The sequence below is a fragment of the Hypanus sabinus genome, chromosome 18 (genome assembly GCF_030144855.1).
Source record: "Hypanus sabinus isolate sHypSab1 chromosome 18, sHypSab1.hap1, whole genome shotgun sequence".
In the NCBI taxonomy this organism is placed as follows: domain Eukaryota; kingdom Metazoa; phylum Chordata; class Chondrichthyes; order Myliobatiformes; family Dasyatidae; genus Hypanus; species Hypanus sabinus.
The window spans coordinates 61,971,700-61,990,692 of record NC_082723.1 but is presented as its reverse complement, the minus strand read 5'-3'; positions in this window follow the sequence as shown (position 1 = coordinate 61,990,692).

Here is an 18,993-nt window from a genome sequence, read left to right as displayed (position 1 = left end):
TTAACAAAATACATATATGTCACTATATACAACTCTAAGATTCATCTTCTTGCCGAGATACTCAATAAATCAATAATAGAAGAATGACTATAATAGAATCATTGAAAGACCACACCAACTTGACATTCAACCAGTGTGCAAAAGACAACAAAACGTGCAAATATAAATGAAAAAAAAATTATAAATAAAGAATCAATAAATATCTGGAACATGAGATGAAGAATCCTTGAATGTGAGTCCATAGGTTGTGGGAACATTTCAGTGATGGGGCAAGTGAAGTTGAGTGAGGTTATCCCTTTGGTTCAAGAGCCTGATGGTTGAGAGATAATAACTGCTCCTGAACCTGGTGGTGTGAGTCCTGAGGCTCCTGTACCTTCTTCCTGATGGCAGCGGTGAGAAGAGAGCATGACCTGGGTGAAGGGGGTCCTTGATGATAGATGCTGCTTTCCTCTGACAATGCTTCGTGTAGTTGTGCTCAAAGGTGGGGAGGGCTTTATCCATGATGGACTAGGCTGTATCCACTACTTTTTGTAGGATTTTCCATTCGAGAGCATTGGTGTTTCCATACCAGACTGTGATGCAACCAGTCAATATACTCTCCACTACACATCTATTGAAGTTGGTCAAAGCCTCAGATCGCATGCTGAATCTTTGCAAATGCCTAAGGAGGTAGAAGAGCTGCTGTGCTTTCTTCGTAATTGCAGTTACATGCTGGGCCCAAGACAGATCCTCCGAAATAATAATACTGTGGACTTTATAGTTGCTGACCTTCTGCACTTCTGATCCTCTGATGATGACTGGCTCATGGACCTCTGCTTTTCTCCTCCTGAAGTCAATAATTAACTCTTTGGTCTCACTGACATTGAGTAAGAGGTTGTTGTTATGGCAGCGCTCAGCCAGATCTCCCTCCCAAATGCTGATTCATTGCCTCCTTTGATTCAGCCAAGACAGTGGTGTTGTCAGCAAACTAGAATATGGCTTTGGAGTTGTGCATGACCATACAGTTATAAGTGTAAAGTGAGTAGAACAGGGAGCTAAGCACACAACCTTGTGGTGCACCTGTGCTGATGGAGATTGTGGAGGAGATGTTGTTGCCAACCCGAACTGACTGGGGTCTGTAAGTGAGGAAATGGAAGATCCAATTGCTCAAGGAGGTACTGGGGCCAAGGTCTTGAAACTTATTGATTAGTTTTGAGGGACAATTGTATGGAATGCTGAGCTGTAGTCTATAAAGAACATCTTGATGTATATATTTTTACTGTCCAGATGTTCCAGGGTTGAGTGAAGAGACAGAGATGGCATCTGCTGAGGTCCTGTTGCTCTGGTAGGCAAATTGGAGTGGATTCAAGTTGCTTCTCAGACGGGAGTGGATATGTTTCATCACCAACCTTTCAAAATGCTTCATCACAGTGGGTGTAAGTACTACTGGACGATAGTCCCTGAGGCAGTTTTCCATGTTCTTCTTAGGCACTGGTACAATTGAAGCATACTTGAAGCAGGTGGGTACCTCAGACTGTTGAAGTGAGAGATTAAAGATCTTGGTGAACACTCCAGCCTGCTGATCAGCTCAGGTCCTTTGGACTTGGCCAGGTACCCTGTCTGGATTAGATGCTTTTTGTGGGTTCATCCTCCTGAAGGCTGTTCGTACATCAGCCTCTGAGACTGATGTCACATGATCATCGGGGCTGCAGGAGTTTGTGATGGCTGCTTCATGTTTTGAAGGTCAAAGTGGCCATAGAAAGCAATGAGCTCAACAGGAAGCGAAGCCCTGTTGTTGCCTTTGTCGATTGATTTAATTTTATCAGACATGGTAGCATTCAAACCCTGCCACAACTTGTTGGGCGTCCTTTGCTGATCCAAGTTTAGACCAGAATTGTCACTTCACCTGTGAGATGGCTTTCTGGAGATCATACCTGGACCTCTCGTAACTTTCTTGGTCACCAGACTGGAATGTTTCTGAGCTGGCCCTTCGTGGACTGCACATCTCATGGTTCACTGGGAGCTTCTGGTTGGGAAAGAGTCTGAATCAAATTTTGTGGGGACGCACGTCTCCATAGCTGTTTTAATAATCCCTAGGAATGGCCTGCATTGCCCTGGTAATGGTAGGTGTAACAGTGAAGTGGCCAAGAGCATTTCCAACAGCCTCCACTGCAGTCTCACACACTGCTGATATGTTGGGAAGCCCCTTGTCAAGACTTGGTGTTCCAGAACACTTAGTCAGTGACAATGGACCACAATTTGTTGTGGAACTGTTTCATACATTCTTGATAATGAATGAAGAAAGACATATTACATCTGTACCCTGCAAATAGCTTGCTGGAATGGTTAGTCCAGAGTCTAAAGAACATACTGCACTGACACTGAATCAGAAGCTCACCAATTCTCTCCTGGCATACCCCAATGCATCACCCTTCACAACCAACAGCTCACTAGCTATGCTTGTTCCTGGGTCATCCCTCGCACTCACGGCTGGATCTCCTCAAACCCAATCCCAGGAAGAGTATGCAGGACGAACAGCTGTGACGAATTGAGAGCTCCTCAAACAAGAAGGTGCAAAGTTTCACTCCTGAACAAGCAGTCCTGGCGAGGGTCTACAGAGTTGATGAAGAGTGGGTACATGGAAAGATTAAGGACAGAACTGGACCACTCTCCTACGCAGTGGAGATTGTGTCTGATATCAGCTGGAGACAACATATCAATCAGTTCAGAGTTCAGAGGAAATTTATTAACGAAGTACATATGTGGCACCATATACAAACCTGAGGTTCATTTTCTTGCAGGCATACTCAGTAAATCCATGAACCACAATAGAACCAATGGAAGACTGCACCCAACAGGGAGGACAAGCTACCAGTGTGCAAAATACAGAAAACTGTTCAGATAAAATAGTGAAACAAAATAAACAATAAATATCAAGAAGATGAGATGAAGAGTCCTTGAAAGTGAGTCCACAGGTTGTTAACGTAATGAATTGTTAGAGAAGAAAGGTGTTCAGAGGTGTCAGAACCATTTCCTGCAGTCCCACAGGCAACTCCTACAACCATCATGGAGGAGTTGCCAGAATCTGAGGTTTTATCACAGCCTCGAGCCTCACCTGCCTAGCAGACTGACCCCCTGGTCAGCACAGACGTTATCCCACAAGAGGAAGAAATCCTCCACAGTGATTAAATCCTGAGGCCTGAATGGGACAAGTTAAAATTTACTCTGCTGTGGATATCTGTGTATTATTTAGTATACTGTGTATATTCAGTGCCTTGAAAAAGTATTCAGCCACCAACCTTTTGATTGCATAAATGATTATTACAATCAGTGTTTTTGATCAATTTAACTGTGAAATTTATTTGTAAATCATATGCTCTGTTTTTATTTTCCACAGTAGAGCCCAAAATCAGGGAAAATTGTAAAGCATGAAAAAGTAAAATTTCAAAAACTGTAATGTCAGCAGTTCAAAAGTGTTCATCCTCCTTTGCTCAGTGCATAATTGAACTAACTCTCATATCTACTACAGCCAGTAGTATTTTTGGATAAATTTCTATTCGCTTTGCACAATGTGTTCGAGTAAGATTTGCCCGATCCTCTTTGCAGATTTGCTCAAGCTGTGCCAGGTTAGTTGGGGAGCAGTGGTGCAAAGCAATCTTGAGGTCTTGCCAGAGATGTTCAATCAGGTTAGCATCATGACATTCAAGGGCACTCGAAGTACAACACCTCGCTTGTCTACATGAGATTCCATCTGCAGTTTTTTCAACCCATTTTTCCAGCTGCTCCAGATCCCACTGGAAGCTTTGATAGTTATCCTTGTTGTCTACTACAACCTCAACCTTGGTGTCATCCCCAAATTTGTTGATCTGGTTTAACACATTATCATCCAGATCATTGACATAGATGACAAACAACAATGGACCCGGCACCGATCCCAGCTCAGTCACAGTCCTCCAGTCAGAGAGACAACCATCTACTACCGCTCTCTGGCTTTCTCTACAAAGCCAATGTTTAATCCAATTTGCTATCTCATCTTGAATGCCAAGTGACTGAATTCTTGACCAGTCTCATGTGCAGGACCTTGTCAAAGGCTTTGCTAAAGTCCATGTAGACAACACCCACAGGCTTGTCTTTCTCAACTTTCCTGTAACTTCCATGAAAAACTCTATCAGATTTTTTAAACATAACCTACCATGCACAATGCTATGCTGACTATCCATAATCAGTCCATGCCTATCCAAATACTCATCTATCTAGTCCTTTACTATACCTTCCAGTAATTTTCCCCTTACTGATGTCAAGCTCTCCAGCCTATAATCTTATTCTTAGAGGCTTTCTTAAAATGAAGCAACATTAGCTATTCTCCAATCCTCTGGCACCTCAGCCATGGCTAAGGATGTTTTAAATATCTCTGCTAGTGCCCATGCAATTTCTGCTCTAGCCTCTCACAGAGTCTGAGGGAACACCTTGTCAAGCTTGGGGATTTATTCACCCTAATTTGCCTCTAGACAGCAAACACCTCGTTTGTAACCTGTATCACGTCCATAACCTCGCTGCTGCTTTGCCTCACTTCGAAAGACTGTGCCTGTCTCCCAAGTAAATACAGATGCCAAAAATCCATTTAAGATCTCTCCCATCTCTCTTGGCTCCATGCATAGATTACCATTCTGATTCTAGAGGACCAATTTTGTCCCCTGCTATCCTTTTGCTTTTAACATACCTTCAGATTCTTCCTCACCTTGTCTGCTAGAACAACCTCATGCTTTCTTTTTGCCCTCCTGATATCCTTCTTTAGTGTTCTCTTGCATCTCTTATATTCCTCAAGCACCTCATTTGTTCCTACTTGCCTATACCTGCTATGCACCTCCTTTGTTTTCTGAACGAGGGACTCAATGTATCTCGCAATCCAAGGTTCCTTAAACCTGTTATCCTTGCCTTTTATTCTGACAGGAACATACAAACACTGCAAGCTCAAAATTTCACTTTTGAAGGCCTCCCACTTACCAAGTACACCTCTGCCAGAAAACAGCCTGTTTTAATCCACACTTGCCAGATCCTTTCTGATGCCATCAAAATTGGTCTTTCTCCAATTTAGAATCTCAACCCAAGGACCTTTTCCATCATTACCTTGAAACTAATGGCGTTATGATCTCTAGGTATCAAGTGCTCCTCTACACAAACTTCTGTCACCTGCCCTGTCTCATTCCCGAAAAAGAGATCTAATATCGCATTCTGTCTAGTTGGGACTTCTGTGTACTGAGTAAAGAAACTTTCCTGAACACATTCAACAAACTCTTCCCCTTTTACAATTTTGGAATCCAATCAATTTTTTTTTAAAGTTAATATCACCTACTGTCCCTACCTTATGTTTCTTCCAACAGACTGATTTGTTTAAAAATTTGCTCCTCAAAATCCTGTAGTGTTGAGTGTTGTATAATATAATCCCGTTAACATGGTCATAACTTTCTTATTCCTCTGTTCTACCCACAGGGCTTCACTAGCCTCTCCAGTCTGTCCTGCCTGAGCACTGCCCTGACTTTTTCTATGACTGGTAATGACCTTTAATCCCTCCCGCTCTATCATTGCTAAGACAATGGAGTCCAGTCCTGCTCCTCCTCTGATCAAGTCTGAGCAATGGCTACAGTGTCATAATTCCACGTGCTGGTCCACGCCCTCAGCTGCTCCGTCATTCCTATAATACATCTTGCATCGAAATATATGCAGCTCAGAACATTAGTCCCACCATGCTCAACCTTTCGACTCGTGACTTTGTATGCAGGCTGAACAACATCCTTCTCCGCAACTACTGTATTATCCATTCTCGTGCTCTGGTTCCCATCCCCCTGCAACTCTAGTTCAAAAAAATAATGAAGCTAAGTGATTTTCCAAGTCTGCAATTGATTTTTCTGCTCTAAAATAATTATATCTAGGACAAAGAGTGAATTATATGATATGTTGCAAATCCTGTTTGCCAGGATGTCCCTGATTGAAGATGCAGAAAGAATATTTTGTAGAATCACAGCATTAATTTTTAATTATACAATGCTGTAAAACCACATTAACAAGAGTGGGCTATTGAGCCGCTGGTCCAATTTGCCTTCTAATGAATTATGGCTGACCTGACTCTATACATTCAGTTTCATCGCATATACCAAAACAATCTTTGATCTAAGAACACCATCAATCTCAAAATTAAAATAGCATTAGAACAACATCAAGTACTATTTGTGAATTAAAGTGCCAAATTTATACCATTGTTTATGTAACAAAGTGTTTCTTAACCTTACTACTGAGAAGCTTAGCACTAATATTTTGCACAATGTTTCTAATCCCAAACTCTGCAACCAACTGAAGCCACTCTCCCCATCCAACCCATGAGTTTCCATCAACATAAACAGGAGAGATCCTACAGATGCTGGAAATCCAGGGTAATACGTACAAAATGCTGGAGGAATTCAGGAGGTCAGGCTGCATCTATGGAAAGGAATAGACATTTGATGTTTTGGGCTGAGACCCTTCATCAGGACATGGAGTGTCGGAGGGGCAGAAGAAAGTGTAGTTGCTATTACTAAGGGGAAGGTGCTTGGAAATCTGAAATGGCTGAAGGTCAACAAGTCACCTGGGCCAGATGGACAGTACCCCAGGGTTCTAAAAGAGGTAGCTGAAGAGATTGTGAAGGCATTAATAATGATCTTTCAAGAATCACTAGATTCTGAAATAGTACTGGAAGAGTGAAATATTACAAATGTCACTTCACTCTTCAAGAAGGGAGGGAGGCAAAAGACAGAAAACCATAGGCCAGTTAGCCTGACCAATGGTTGGGAAGATGTTGGTGTTTATTATAAGAATGAGATTATGGGGTACTTGGTGGCAAATGATAAAGTAGGCTGAAGTCAGCATGGTTTTCTTAAGGCAAAATTTTGCCTGACAAATATGTTGGAATTCTTTGAGGAAGTAACAGGCAGGGTAGACGAAGGAGATTGAGTGGATGTTTTTTACTTGGATTTTTAGAAGCTCTTGACAAGGTTCTACACATGAGACTGCTAAACATGATATCAATATCCCAGGAATATTTATAGGAATCATTGTATTAAATTTCCACAGCAGTGTACAAACATTCATCCCCTGATCTTTTGAACTCACCCTTGCCCTGCTTGACCTTGCCTCCTGTACTGTTTGACTTTGTCCTCTGCACTCCTTGGCCTCTCCCCACTTTACCCAAGTTGACTTTGCCCATATGTTCCTTGAACTCACCCTTGCTCCCTGCATTCCTTGACCTCTCCCTCTGTACTCACTGACCTTTCCCCTTGTCCTCATTGACCTTTCCCCTTGTCCTCACTGACCTTTCCCCTTGTCCCCATTGATCTCCTCTCCTCTACAATCTTGGACCTTGACCTCTGCTACCGCTGCACTCCCTGACTTCACCTCAGTGTTGCTATTAGGTGTAACCTTGTGTACCTCAGGGGCTATGTTGAGAATCAACGACCTGATTGATTATATGAGACAGGGTGTCAGCAGGTAGAAAACTTCATTGAAATTGAGACTGTGTGAGAGAATAGGGAATGGGGACGGGGGAAGGAGAGGGAGAATCAGGCCTCGGGGCAAGAGGTGCAGCTGGGAGATTAGGCTGAAAAGAGGGTTGAAATTATGGTTCAGAAAATAATATAGTTCCATTTCATATGACTTCATAGAAGTGCCTTGAGCTAAGCCTCTCTTTAATCATGAAATACTTTCTCCTTCCAGATACAGTCTTTTTGGTTTTGGATAGGCTTTCTATTTGATAACATATTCAAATTAGCTGTGAAGAGGTGCATCAGTGCTATCCGATTTGGTTTCTATGGAAATGTTCCATGGAGTTCTCTCCCTGTCTTGGTTATTTCTCATCAGATGAAGTTCAGTACTCAAGCCACAGGCAGTGATATTCAAGGAGGCTGTGGTAAATATGGAAATATTCTGGGGAAATAATTGCTCCTAACATGAGCAAACCTACAAGGCAACCAAATGTGTAATCTTGATTAACTTTTATATCAGATGCCTGTAAATATAGCCTTTATTTTGTGGCTGTCCTCTGCTATTAACTACACCTCTCTTATGAAAACATGACAGGTCTGATCACCCACTCCAGTATGTCAGTGGTACTGATGAATAATCATCAGGAAGGTACTCCCTCAGTTACTCCCATTATACTGTGGATTTACATTCTCATAACAAAATGGGGGTTGATTCATGATGATATTACCGCCCAGTTTAGTGTTGATCTATGCTGGAACAGTTGGCAGCCATTTTCTAGTATTTTGTTGAACTGGTACGGGAGTCGGCCAGCTGTTCTTTCTGCACTGAAAATGTCGCAGCTGAAGGTGATGCAGTTTTTTGACCAATGTCTGCAACAATGTACCTTCTGCTTGCTTTGTAGAATATTCATCAGGAGCGGAATCCCTTCCAGACCACAGGAAAGATGCCATTTTACTTAGAAAGAGTGCAGAGAAGATTCTCTGAGATGTTGCCCGGATCTGGGGAGCCGAATAACAAGGATAGCCTGTGTAGACTAGGACTTTATTCCCTGGAGCATAGGAGATTGAGGAGTGGCCTGAGATCATGAAGGGATATAGTCAAGGTGAAAGTGCATCACCCTTTACCCAGGGAAGGGTTGCTAAAAACAGGAGGGCATAGGTTTAAGATCAGAGATGAGAGATTTAAAGGAGATATCATGGTCAGATACTTGGAATGAGCCACCTGAAATAGTGGCTGAGGTGGACCCATTAACAACGTTTAAAAGCCATTTAGCTAAGTATGTGGGCAGGCAAGGTTCCAAGGTCTAAGGGCCAAATGCAGGCAGTATTTGGGTTCACTAGCTCACTGGACAACATAGCTGGCATGGATGAGTGTTACGTGAAAGGGCCAGTTGCCATGGATGAGTTCTGTCACCGAGCCTGTTTTCATAGATGAGTTGAGTCAAAGGGCCTGTTTCCATGGATAAGTTGTTTCGACAGGCCGTGTCTCCATTGATGAATTGTGTCGATGGGCAGTTTCCATGGATGAGTTATGTCAACAGGCCTGTTTCCATGGATGAATTGTGTCGACGGGCCTGTTCCCATACTGTAAAAAGGATCGATGGTTTGGGGTTTGTAAAATGTGTGCAGGATAGTTTTTTGCAGCAATTCATAGAGGTACCCACTAGAGAAGGGGCAGTGTTGGATCTTCTGTTAGGGAATGAAATAGGTCAGGTGACGGAGGTATGTGTTGGGGAGCACTTCGGGTCCAGTGATCACAATGCTATTAGTTTCAATATAATTATGGAGAAGGATAGGACTGGACCCAGGGATGAGATTTTTGATTGGAGAAAGGAGGTGCGAAAGATTCAGAAGGAGTGGATGGGGACAATTTGTTTTATGGGAAGGATGTAATAGAGAAATGGCAGTCATTTAAAGGTGAAATTTTGAGGGTACAGAATCTTTATGTTCCTGTTAGGTTGAAAGGAAAGGTTAAAAGTTTGAGAGAGCCATGGTTTTCAAGGGATATTGGAAACTTGGTTAGGAAAAAGAGAGATATCCACAATAAATATAGGCAGCATGGAGTAAATGAGGTGCTCGAGGAATATAAAGAATGTAAGAAGAATCTTAAGAAGGTTATAAAAGCTAAAAGAAGATATGAGGTTGCTTTGGCAAGTAAGATGAAAATAAATCTGAAGTGTTTCTACAGTTATATTAATAGCAAAAGAATAGTGAGGGATAAAATTGGTCCCTTAGAGAATCAGAGTGGACAGCTATGTGTGGAGCTGAAGGAATGGGGGAGATTTTGAACAATTTCTTTTCTTTGGTATTCACTAAGGAGAAGGATATTGAATTGTGTAAGGTAAGGGAAACAAGTAGGGAAGTTATGGAAACTATGACGATTAAAGAGGAGGAGGTACTGGCGCTTTTAAGGAATATAAAAGTGGATAAATCTCCAGGTCCTGACAGGATATTCTCTAGGACCTTGAGGGAAGTTAGTGTAGAAATATCAGGGGCTCTGACAGAAATATTTCAAATGTCATTAGAAACGGGGATGGTGCCAGAGGACTGGTGTATTGCTCATGTGGTTCCATTGTTTAAAAAGGGTTCTAAGAGTAAACTTAGCAACTATAGGCCGGTCAGTTTGATGTCAGTGGTGGGTAAATTAATGGAAAGTATTCTTAGAGATGGGTTATATAATTATCTGGTTAGACAGGGTCTGATTAGGAACAGTCAACATGGATTTGTGCATGGAAGGTCATGTTTGACAAATCTTATTGAATTTTTTGAAGAGGTTACGAGGAAAGTTGATGAGGGTAAATCAGTGGATGTTGTCTATGTGGACTTCAGTAAGGCCTTTGATAAGGTTCCGCATGGAAGGTTAGTTAGGAAGGTTCAATCATTGGGTATTAATATTGAAGTAGTAAAATGGGTTCAACAGTGGCTGGATAGGAGATGCCAAAGAGTAGTGGTGGATAACTGTTTGTCAGGTTGGAGGCCAGTGACTAGTGGCGTGCCTCAAGGATCTGTACTGGGTCCAATGTTGATAGTCATATACATTAATGATCTGGATGATGGGGTGGTAAATTGGATTAGTAAGTATGCAGATGATACTAAGGTAGGTGGCGTTGTGGATAATGAAGTAGGTTTGCAGAGAGATTTAGGCCAGTTAGAAGAGTGGGCTGAATGATGGAATTTATTGCTGGTAAGTGTGAGGTGCTACATTTTGGAAGGAATAATCCAAATAGGACATACATGGCAAATGGTAGGGCATTGAAGAATGCAGTAGAACAGAGTGATCTAGGAATAATGGTGCATAGTTCCCTGAAGGTGGAATCTCATGTGGATAGGGTGGTGAAGAAAGCTTTTGGTATGTTGTCCATTATAAATCAGAGCATTGAGTATAGGAGTTGGGATATAATGTTAAAATTGTAGAAGGCATTGGTAAGGCCGAATTTGGAGTATAGTGTACAGTTCTGGTCACTGAATTATAGGAAAGTTATCAACAAACTAGAGAGAGTACAGAGAAGATTTACTAGAATGTTACCTGGGTTTCAGCACCCAAGTTACAGTGAAAAATTGAACAATTTAGGTCTTTATTGTTTGGAGCATAGAAGGTTGAGGGGGGACTTGATAGAGGTATTTAAAATTATGAGGGGGATAGATAGAGTTGACGTGGATAGGCTTTTTCCATTGAGAGTAGGGGAGATTCAAACAAGAGGACATGAGTTGAGAGTTAGGGGGCAAAAGTTTAAGGGTAATTCGAGGGTGAATTTCTGTACTCAGAGAGTGGTAGCTGTGTGGAACGAGCTTCCAGTAGAAGTCGTAGAGGCAGGTTCGGTATTATATTGAATAGGTATATGGACAGGAAAGGAATGGAGGGTTATGGGCTGAGTGCAGGTTGGTGGGACTAGGTGAGAGTAAGCGTTCGGCACAGACTAGAAGGGCCGAGATGGCCTGTTTCCGTGCTGTAATTGATATATGTTGTATGGTTATATGGTTGTGTTGACAGGCCTGTTTCCATGGATGACTTGTGTTGACGGGCCTATTTCTATGCATGAGTTGTGTCGATGGGCCTGTTGCTATGGATTAATTGTGTTGACAGGCCTGTTTCCATGGATGAGTTGTGTCAACGTGCCTGTTTCCATGCCGTTTGATTCTATACTTGCCATTTTTAAGTCCCGGCTCTCAAGATGTCATGATGAGTGCAACAGTTTTATCCTTGCAGATCTCTGGATAGCTTTTACTAACTCAACACAGACCACGTGTGGAACCTTACAGGTCATTCCTCCCAATGCAGGGGCTTTAAATAAGTACTGGTGTGAAAATTAGTTAGCTTTGCTTTCATGGTCAGTTATGTGAAGGAGCATGGTTTATCCATTCGATCAGGTTGTTATAAAAAGCACCAAAAATAAATTGGGAGTTATATTGCAATTTTTAAAATGTCAGTGCAATGAAGATTTATTAAAACCAATTTGTCATGTTTCTTCTGTAAGGTGAATAGTAATGATGGTTTTGGAGTCCTACTGTATATTTGAGAGTGGCCTCTCACTGTGGCAGGCAACAGAAATGCATACCATTCGGAAAAACACTGAATTTGCAAGCAGTACATTTGGACCGAATTTCTTCACCATTCTGATGTTTGGTCTGAACAACAATTGAACCCCTTGACTATGTCTGCTTGACATAGTTACTGCCAAAGTAACTTTCAGAAGTTACTGCCATATGGTTGATTAATTAAATATTTGCATTAACAAGCAGGTGTACAAGTATAAGTACAGATAATATGTGGAGTGGTTCACAGTGGAAACAATGGGAGAGCTGCTCCACAGACCATGTCTAATAAAGTTATACTTATGGAACCAAACCTTTCTGACAGTGCCCCAAAATCATTCCTCATACCCCAAGACCTGCCCTGTCCTATTGGCAGCTCTGATCTTCCAAAGGTAGCTGAACAGTCTGGGCTGTATATCTGAGACCAATGTTCCCTCTACTTTGTAATGACCAGTGTGTACAAAAATCTTGTGCTGTGTAATTTTGTTTTGCTCAATGACAACAGCATGAGCTCACTGAACAATTTCTTCAACAAAAACAGTATAAATAAGCCAATTCTTAAATTTGTAGACAAATCATTGCAAACTCCACATTGTCAACTCCATCTGCATCAGAAACTGGAAAAGGAAACGTGATTGTGTTCAATTGAGAAATATGCTTAACATACCAATGAGGTAGAGGGTGACAACCTTTTGTGCGCAGTTTAAGTTCCTTTGTGTGCTAGTAGCAAAAGGTGTGTGTGTGTGTGTGTGTGTGTGTGTGTGTGTGTGTGTGCGCGTGCGCGTGCGCGCACTTGCACACCTTAGAGGGGGCATTGTCTGGGATTCCCCTACTTAGGATTCTAGCAAATACAAGTATGGAAAATTCAGGCTGAATGTCTCTCACACCTCAGCCAAAGAAAAAGTGCTGCTTTATGTTGAACAATACTTACAATAGGGACCTGGTGAGATAGACTGGGAACTTGGTGAGACACAATGTAGAAATAGTGGGACAGAATGTAGACCTGGTGGGACAAATCAAAGACTTGGCTTAACTATGCTGTAGGACTCTATGTACACCTGCCCAGATATTATTCGTGATTCTGCAACCACTAAATGAGATCAAATCTTGCCATATCTGGAATTTGGAAAATTGCAAATTGTTGCAAAGAACAGAGTGAACCCAAATGCAGGACACTGGCACGGAGATTGAGGTAGGATGCAGGTGAGGATGTGAGAGTGGCTGGAGCTGAACGGCGAACAGGAGGGTGAACAAGAAAGCAGAACTTACCTTGACACAGTGCGTTTCTGGTGCTGAACGGCAAACAGGAGACAAGTGGCAGGCAACACTTGTCTTGACATGGAGCGTAGAAAGGCAAGTGGTAGACAATACTTTCCTTGACACGGAGAGACGGAGTTACACAGGTAATCCTCGGTACTGAAGTATAATTTAGAATACACAATCTTAAGCGGCCAGGAATGTTAATTACCACACAGGCTAAAACAATGATCTAGCAACGAGTGGATGCAAAGCTGGGGTTTTTATGCTGCAGGTCTTGCTGAGAACCAGTTGTGCCGCCATCAAAGGGAATTAGAAGAAAATGGTGAATAAACGATTGGGACCGTGACACAAATGTCCCTGCACTCTTTAGGAAAGGAGGAAGGCAGCAGGAAGGAAATTATGGACCTATTAGCCTGACCTCAGTGGATGGGAAGATGTTGGAGTCGATTGATACGGATGAAGTTATGGAATACTTGGTGAGACAGGACAAAATAGGACAAAGTCAACATGAGTTCCTTAAGGGAATATCTTGCATGACAGACCTGTTGGAAATCTTTGAGGAGATTACATGTAGGATAGATAAAGAGGATGCAGTGGATGTTGTATAGCTGGACTTTCAGAAGGCCTTTGACAAGGTGTCTCATGAGGCTGCTTACCAAGTAAAGAGCCCATGGTATTACAGGAAATTTACTGGCATGGTAAGAGAATTGGCTGATTGCTAAGTGGCAATTAGTAGCAATAAAATGATTCTTTTCTGGTTGGCTGCCAGTGACTAGTGGTGTTCCACAGGGGTCAGTGTTGGGACCGCTTCTTTTTATGCTGTATGTCAATGATTTCGATGATGGAATAGATGTCTTTGTTGCCAAATCTGCAGATGATACGAAGATTGGTGGAGGGACAGGTAGTGCCTACAAAGTACCCAGGACATCTTCAAGGAGCGGTGTCTTGGAAAGGCAGTGTCCATTATTAAGGGCCCCCAGCACCCAGGACCCAGGGCATGCCTTTTTCTCACTGTTACCATCAGGTAGGAGATACAGAAGCCTGAAGGCACACACTGAGTGATTCAGGAACAGCTTCTTCCCCTCTGCCATCCGATTCCTAAATGGAAAACACCTCACTGTTTTTTTAATATACAGTATTTCTGTTTTTGCACATTTTTAAAAATCTATTCAATATACATAATTGATTTATTTGTTTATTTATTATTATTATTTTAATTTTTTTCTCTCTGCTAGATTATGTATTGCATTGAACTGCTGCTGCTAAGTTAACAAATCTCACATCACATGCCGGTGATAATAAACCTGATTCTGATTCTGAAACAAGAAGTCTGCAGAAGGACTTAGACAGATTAGGAAAATGGGCAAGAAAGTGGCAAATGAAATGCATTGTAGGAAAATGCATGGTCATGCACTTGATAGTAGAAATAAACGTACTGACTATTTTCTAAATGCAGAAAAAATCCCAAGAAACTGAGATGGAAAGGGACTTGGGAGCCCTTGTGCAGAACACCCTAAAAGTTAACTTGCAGGTTGAGTTGGTTGTGAGGAAGGCAAATACAATGTTAGCATTCGTTTCAAGAGGTCTAGAATAGAAGAACAGGGATGTGAGGCTGAGGCTTTAAAGGCAATGGTGAGGCTTCATCTTGAGTATTGTGAAGAAAAGATGTGCCGGCATTGGAGAAGGTGTAGAGGAGGTTCACAAGGATGATTCTGGGAATTAAAGGGTAATCATGAGGAACATTTGATGGCTCTGGGTCTGTACTCGCTGGAATTTAGATGGATGGGGGGAATCTCATAGAAACATTTTGAATGTTGAAAGGCCTAGATAGAGTACATGTGGAAAGGATGTTTCCCATGGTGGGCAAGTGTAGGACAAGAGGGCACAGACTCAGGAAAGAGGGGCGTCCATTTAAAACAGAGATGCAGAGTAATTTCTATTGCCAGAGGGTGGTGAATATGTGGAATTTGTTACCACAGGCAGCTGTGGAGGCCAAGTAGTTGGCTGTATTAAGGCAGAGCTTAATAAGTTCTTGATTGGACAGACAATGGAGAGAAGGCTGGGGAGTGGGGCAGGGGAGGGGACAATGGATTCAGCCTTGATTGAATGACAGAGCAGGATCGATAGGCCAAATAGCCCAATTCTGCTCTTATGTCTTATGGTCTTAAATCATGGTGGGGAGTTGAACAGGTTACAGGAGGAGTTGGCTCCCAGAACGTTCTCATTCTGAGAGATATTGCATTCCAGCATGTTGGGATCCCTTCAGCTGGAAGTCCTCAGTGGGATTTTCACCCTTTGGTCAGTTTTTATACTATTGCCAGAAAGAAGATTTTGAAAAGAATCCTACAGCGATGCAGAAGTGTAATGATGCTATCTTGCAATTTTGTAAAAGGTAGATCGTTTGAGACACAACTGATGGAAAGTTTTGAGAAGAAGACTTAAACAGTGGGCAGAGAATATCTGTGGATGATATTTACGTGGATTTTGAGAAGCTACAGTGCTGTGCAGAAGTCTTCAGCACATATATATGTAGCTAAGGTTCCTAAGACTTTTGCAGAGTACTGTAGTAATTTTGCCTATTGCACTGTACTGCTGCCGTAAAAAGAAAACAAATTTCATGACGTAAGTGAGTGATGATAAACCTGACTCTGATATGGGTCTCTTTCGTGGACTGAGAGTGGGAAGGGGGCAGGGAGAGGGGAATCATGTTTGGGAAAGTGGGAAGGGAGCGGCAAGCACCAGAGAGAGAGAGATTCTGTAATAATCAATAAATCAGTTGGTTGGAATCAAATGACCTTGCCAGGTGTCTCAGGGCTAGGTGCACATCTGCACGTGCACCACCCCACCTGCCCCTGGCACCCTGTCTCTGCCTCCTGGCCCAAACCCTACCTGCAGTGCTCCAACCTTGCCGTTCCTAACCTTCTTTGCTCCCGCCAGATTTACAGACTTGCTCTCTGCTCCACGTTGACAGATACAGTATTGTGGAAAAATCTTAGACATTCTTGTTATACATACAGTATGTTCCTAGGACTTTTGCACAGTGCTGTATTTGATGACATCCCACCTAAGAGACAGTTGGGTAAGGTTTATAAATAACATTCAATTTATTACCCTGACTTCGAAATCAGCTGAGTAAAAGGAGATAGAATCATGTTTGGTTATGTAAATTATCCGGCTCATCTACTATTGTCTTGCGGGCTTGGATTGGGAAACATGAGAGAGATTTAAGACTCTCTTCTCCAAATGGCAACTGATCAGGACCATTTTAGTAATTTTATAACTAAGACTGATAGCTTTTGCTTAAACTGATCTGTTGAGGTACTAATGAAAAATTGAGCTACATATCCTAGCAAACAGCGAACGATAAGTTTCAGGGCTAAATATCTTGCACCTGACCCAGGTTCTTTGTTTTGTACACATGTGGACCACTGTATGGGCTCCCCAAAATATTGGTTCTGTAGGTGAATCCATGAGAGCTTGAGAAAATGGTCAGGAATTGGACTGAGCTTGTTTCCTCTTTGCTATTCTTCAGCTGCAGAGCTGCTGCAACCAGACTTAACCCAGACAGGCTAATTAGACTCCAGCAGCACTGGTTGTATTAATCGCTGATTTCAAGATTAATAACTTATGCATTTACAAATGAGACTTTTGTACAATAACTTAAATCCTAGTCACATGACAGTTATAGATAATAGAAAGTTTGTTCAGTGCTTACTGCTAATGAAAGAACAGTTAGAATATTACAGTTATATTTCAGAGCAAGGTCTGAGTCCCTCTTCTGTAATTTATATTTTGATCATTTAATTACAGCACTTTAATAACACCAGAAGAACATTGGTCATCTTCAACAGCATAAGCAAGCTAATAAAAAATGCAGCTCAGTTGGATGGATATTGGGTGGTGTTGAGTTTAGAACTGTAATAATAAGTGTCCTGGCCTGAACCGAAGGGTTTATTAAGCTGTATGCCAGAACACAAGTATGCTGTTCAACTTGGTGTGTCTTAAGTATTGGGACTGCTCTGTTGACACAGTTTCCATGTGTCAGTTGAAATCTCATAATTGGCTCTTTCGACCTCTGTTCTGACTTAGGTGAACATCGAGGAGCATCTTTGGAGAAGCTAGTAGAGTTGCTTCACTGACTGGGTTCAATCCTGACCTCTGGTGCTGTCTGTTTGGAGTCTGCATGTTCTCCCTGTGACTGCATGGGCTTTTTCTCAGTCCTATGGATTCATCCCACACCCCAAAGAAGTGTCGGTTGCCAGACTAATTGGAGCACTGCAACTTCCCTCAGACTGGGAGCAAGATTAAGGGATGGATAGGTTACAAGAGGAATTAGTGGTGAATAGGATGGACTCACTGGGCTGAAATGGCCTCTATTGTAAATCAGTTCTCTGTTCTGATGGCATAGAGGTGCTGTTGCCTCACAGTTCCATTGAGCCAGGTTTGATTCTGAACTCGTGTGCTGTCTCTGTGGAGTTTGCATGTTCTTCTAGTAAATCCTGTGGGTTTCTTCCAGGTGCTTTGATCTCCCGCCACATCCCAGATGTGTGTTGGTAAGTTAATTGGCTGCTGTCGTAAGAAAGGCTAATACAATGTTAGCATTCATTTCGAGAGGACTAGAATACCAAAGCAAGGGCATAACGACAAAGCTTTATAAGGCATTGGTCAGACCATATTTGGAGTGTTGTGAGCAGTTTTGGTTGCCATATCTAAGGAAGGCATTGGAGAGGATCGAGAGGAGGTTTATGAGGATAATCCTGGGAATGAAAGGGTTAACATATGAGGAGTGTTTGATGGCTCTGGGCCTGTTTAGAAGAATAAGGGGATGGGATCTCATTGAAACCTACTGAAAATTGAAAGGCCTGGATAAAATGCACATGGACAGGATGTTTGCAATAGTCGGAGAGTGTAGGACTAGAGGGGACAGCCTCAGGCTAGTAGGACTCCCATTTGGAACAGAGCTGCGGAGGGATTTCTTTAGCTGGCAGATGGTTAACTCATCATCACAGATGGCTGAAGAGGAAAAGTCACTGGGTCTATTTAAAGCAGAGGTTCTTGATTTGTAAGGGTGTCAAAGGATGCGGGGAAAAGGTAGGAGACTTGGCTTGACAGGGACAATAAATCAGCCGTGTTTGAACGGCGGGTCAAACTCGAAGGGCCAAATGGCCTAATTCTGCTCCTGTGTCTTTTGATCTTATGGTGTTGCTAAGAGTAAGTCGAGTTTCGCCTTCTATGTGTTGCCTGAGGAAACTTTCCTGAATGCACTTAAATTCTAACACATCTCAGCCCTCAGCACTATGGTGTTCGCAGTCTAAATTACGAAAGTTAATATCCCCCACTATGGCATCCTGCCATTCTTGCAACTCCCTGCATGTTTGTTGCTCTGATTTCCGTTGACTATTTAGGGGCCTGTAGTGCAATCCCAGCCTGGTGATCATCCCTTTATTTCTCAGCTCCTCCCACTGGATGATCCCTCAGTAATGTCATCTTGGACCACAGCTGTGATGTTCCCTTAATCAAAAATGCAACTCCCCCATCCCTCCACTCCTCCCACCACCTCTCTCCAACCTATAGCACCTGTACCCTTGAAAATTAATTGCCAGTTCTGTTCCTTCTGTACCCGCGATGGCTGTATTTGCACATATCTATCCAAGCCCTGAGTTCATTCGCTTTGCACGTCAGGCCTCTCGCATTGAAATAAATGTAACTT